Raw genomic sequence first — 4829 nt, forward strand, 5'->3', positions numbered from 1 at the left:
GACAAATCAAATGAAAATTATTATTAATAAAAAATTTTTAATATTTTATTTCAATAAATGCACAACAATTGCTGGATCTCGTTAAGAGGAGTTTCCGTGTGAACATTAGATTGGATTCTCCCGTTCCTATCACCTATTATTCGAATTTCGTAAGGTTCTTACATACGGCGCCAATGTTCAGAAGTATTTTTACTCTTCCCAGTTTAAGAACACCACCTACCATTGAATGTTCGTACCTTTCATTGAGGTTACGAGTAAGGTTCTGAAAAACGATTTGAATCGACCAATTACACCGGTGAAACCAAGAACCGCTAACTGTAACGGTGTTTGGATAATAGGGAAAATTGCCTATTTCAAAATCGATCAAAAACCGTTAAACCAGTCAAAAATCGGTCGGTCAGTCTGACCGAACTGGGACCCAGCCAGTTTTTGGAAAATCATCCAAATGAAGTTGTTTCAACAATTTTAAAAAATCCTAATGCCTTTCCCTCATCTCTCTTTGGCCTTTGAACTCAATGCATGAACACAGAGAAGAGAAGTGAGAACTCAAAAATTGGAGGAAGCAGCCATCCATCTCGTCGCCGTTTTCCAACGTCCAGTCATCGTCGCCCCTCCATTCATCGCTGTTCTTCAATGTCCAGTCACCGCCACCATCCTCACTGCTACAGAATCGTTGCAAGGAATTTGTTCCGCCCTTGCTCGCCGTGCTTTCGCCTCCTTTTCGGCCGAGATTCTGCCTCTATTTCGCTGTGATTCTGCAACTGTCTCGTCGAGGTTTTGCCGCTCTTCAGCCTTTGTTCCGCCAGGCTCCTACCCTTGTCTTCCAATTAGAGCTGATTAGCCCTCTGTTTCGCCATCTCCCCGTCGCATGTTGGAGCCTTTGTTCAGCCCCAGTTCCGCCGCTGTTCAACCCACGTTTTGGCTTCTTTGTCATGTTTCAAAGCTCCAGCTCCCTCTCACTGTTCTGTTCAAATTTCAGAACATGCACCAACCTAAGGTGATTTCATTTTCTTTTTCTTGTTCTTTTTTTTATTAATTATTCCGTTATTATTTTATTTGAGAGTCTGTGCCTGTGCTAGTTAGGGTATCTAATCGATACATCTAGCATGAAGTCCATGAGTGTACCTTTGGTACTTTGAAGCACTATACTTCTGATATTGAGACTGATCAACTTGATATCAATTGTTTGGTGTGTATAGGAACCAGATGGCACCTCGTGGACCCAGTCGGGGACGTGGAAGAGATCGTACTAATACGCAGGAACCGGAAATCAACCCGAATAACCCGGTAAACCTTTTGGCGGCGTTGGAGAATATGGTTGCTGCTATGCAGGCCACTACGGAGGCTCTTGGGCAACAGATGAACAATAATGGCAATGGCGGAAGGGAAGCTTAGGGCCCGATGACACTGGCAACCTTCTTAAAGGTTAATCCACCTAAGTTCAAGGGAACCACCAATCCGACCGAAGCTGATACTTGGTTTCAGGCCATGGAGCAAGCACTGCAAGCGCAGTTGGTGCCTGAAGAGCAGCGTGTTGAATTCGCTACCTATCTACTCACGGGGGAAGCATCGCATTGGTGGCAAGGGGCTCGACGTCTCCTGCAATAGGGGAATGATCATATCACTTGGGATGCCTTCCAGGTGGAATTCTATAAGAAGTACTTTCCGAATTCCACCAGGACAGCCAAGGAATTGGAGTTACTGCAGCTAAAGCAAGGTGCTATGTCCATATCTGAGTATACAGAAAAATTTGAGGAGCTATTCAGGTTTTCCCGCATGTGTCAAGGAGCTCCGGGAGACTTCGAGGAATGTAAATGCATTAAGTATGAAGGAGGGCTCCGGAGCGACATCTTAAGTTCAGTGGGACCAATGGAGATCCGAACTTTTTCAGAGTTAGTGAATAAGAGCAGAATTGCTGAAGAGTGTGTGAAGAGGAGGGCTGCAGAGAAGGGAAGTCATAGAGAGCACAACCAAGGATTCGCACCAAGGGGTCGAGAGTTTAAGGAGAGAGGATACGTACAACACTTTCCTCAAGTTTCTGGATTTTTGGTGAAATGGATTGAACTCGTGACTTTTAGTTCCTTTGATTTAAATAGATAAGGGATGGTCCTAAATGATGGATTTGGAAACGTTAATTTGAATTGTCGGTCAAGTTAAGTGGTGGTTTAGTACTTGAGGAAATAAGTGATGGAACTAATACTTGACGAGAAATCAAGGTGGCATAGTGGAAGCTTGCTAAAGCGTTAGCATATTATGGTAATAATAAGGAAAAGTAGAGCATGATTGGAAATGCTTTATGCTTTGAGTACTTAAAAGTTTGTGAGCTTATGCAGATAATGATTCTAGGTAATTGGAATTAATTGCGGCTGTGAGCCTTGATGGTTCTGAAACGGATGAGGAAATTATCATTGATGCATAATTGGATTTAGATGATGAGAGAGTGCGAGTTGTCGTGTTTGAGAGATGAGTACCATGATGTTTGGTCATAGTGACCTTGGAATTAGATTGAGATTTATAATGATTGGTTTTGAAAGACGAATGTGAAAGCCACTAAATTGAAATACAGATGCAGTACTGAGATTGGTTTGAGGGAGCCCGTGACGGGTGGTAAACTCCAATTTTTGGGGAGGTACTGTTGAAAATTTTTCTCCAAAAAATTTGAAAGAGTGCTGGTTATGGTTTTGAGGATAATTTTTTTTATATGAGTAACTTTAACGAAATAGATGTGTCTCGAATGCTTTTATAGATTATTAAAAGAAAGCGGATTCTTATGATTTTTGTTAAATTGTTATTTCAAACTCATTTGCTTTCTAGAAATGAAAGGGATTTTTGATTGATGAGTCAGAGACTTTATAACAGCAAGTCATGTAGAAATTCGAAGGTTTGAGAATAAGAATGTAAGTTTGGAGGTTATGCTTGGAGTTGAGCTGTGATTAGTGGTAATTGGCTTGGCAGAGGGAGAGGATAGTGATGGATGGAATTTTCGAGGGCGAAAATTTCTGTTAGGCATTTCTACTCTTTTCAGGCTTCTCGATTAATACTCCTTTCGAAATTACCTGTATTTATTTATTAAAAATCCACCTGAGAGTCGTACCACCGTAATATCATTGACTTATGACTCGAGCATAAAGATTTGAATATTAGGGTGTTACAATTGTTGTCTTAAATTTTAATGATTTGTTACAGTTTTTGTTCTTTTGTTAGTTTGTTGTATTTTAAAGTTGTTATTTGATTGTTGGTTTATTGTATTTTAAAGTTTCAATTGCTGTTTTAATTATTAGTATGTTGTTACAGTTCTTGTTTTCAATTGTTCTTGTTTCAATTGTTGTTTCGCACTGTTACAGCATCGTCCCATTGTTGGTTCTGGTACCACAATAAACATGGAACAAAGTTAAACATTGAACGAAATAGCTGAAGGTTCTTGAACATTGGTTCTTTGTTCTTTGGTTTACTATTCTACTACTGCTAGTACTATTCAGATTGAATTGTTGAATGATTAATTTTAATTCTACTCACTATTGATGTGTATACTCTGTTTTGTTGCTTTTTTGTGCTATGCTAAAAAAAATTGTTAATCTTTGTTAATCTCTATTAAAAATTTGTTAATCTTCGTTAAAATTATGCTAAAATCTTGTTAAAATTGTGATAAGTATACTGTTTGCTGAAAATATTGCTAATCTTTGTTAAAATTATGTCAAAGCATAAGCTTTTATTTGTAGATGATCGAATATTTATATTTGGTTTGGTTAATTCAATGATTTTTTTCTATTTCTTGTAACGACTAATTAAAGTTAAACCAGTTAAACCAATAAACTGATGAATCAATAATCAAAGTAGTTCAATGAGTGATTCGGTTTTTAAAACCTTGGTTACGAGCTTGTGAGATGTCAAAACCGGGAGGGCAACCTACTAAGTTAGTAGTAAGTGATAGAGTAAACTGTTCATTACCTGCTGAGTTTTCCTTTTTCCTTTTATTACATCTCTCTGATATAACGGTTATTAAATATTTACTGTCTTTAATATATGTGTTTGACAGTTTCGTGAGTTACTTAATTTTATTAGTCTTAATGGTTTAGCCGTTTTGTATTCTTGCTACGCTATTCTTATCCAAAACAACTTTCAATTTGTTTACTTACTCTCACATCGAGAGCATAAACTTTATTGGAAGAGGATAACCATTAGTATAAGTAGAAGGATTATGTTATGTGTATACTAAAATCAGTCAATAGTATAAAATACATATTAAAATTAAATTATACATAAATATATTAGTAACTGATTTTAATAACTAATTTTAGTGTCAATAACATTTTTTATCATATTAATAACAATAGGTAACACATACCAAATCCATGAGGCATGCATCAAGCATTAAACATGAACAAGTCTTAAGGAAGTGAGACTCCTGAACCTCTGCTAAGGTTTCTCCCATACAATGGCGTCGTAGACATGAGTGATGGAGGAGTAACCGTGGACTCCCTTAAACAACAAGAACGACAATAAAGTAAAAATATACAAAGAAAAGGAGGGAACGCGAAAAAAAAAAAGCGTGATTTAGACTCACGTTGTATAATTAATTGATTAATTGATTTTTTAAATACATAATAGGACTCTATATAAAAATTATTACCTAAATCAAATTAAGAAGCGATTACAGAGTTAAACTTGCATTCATATATGTCAATACCAAGCCACTTGCTTCTTGATTTGCAAATTCTATATATAGCCAGGCATAGTCATCAAAATTACAAGCATGCTAGACTGATCTCTCTCTCTCTCTCTCTCAAACCGTATTAGATAATTGTGTATAAAAAAATAATAAACTAAAT

This window comes from Arachis ipaensis, chromosome B01 (genome assembly GCF_000816755.2).
Source record: "Arachis ipaensis cultivar K30076 chromosome B01, Araip1.1, whole genome shotgun sequence".
Taxonomy (NCBI): Eukaryota; Viridiplantae; Streptophyta; class Magnoliopsida; order Fabales; family Fabaceae; genus Arachis; species Arachis ipaensis.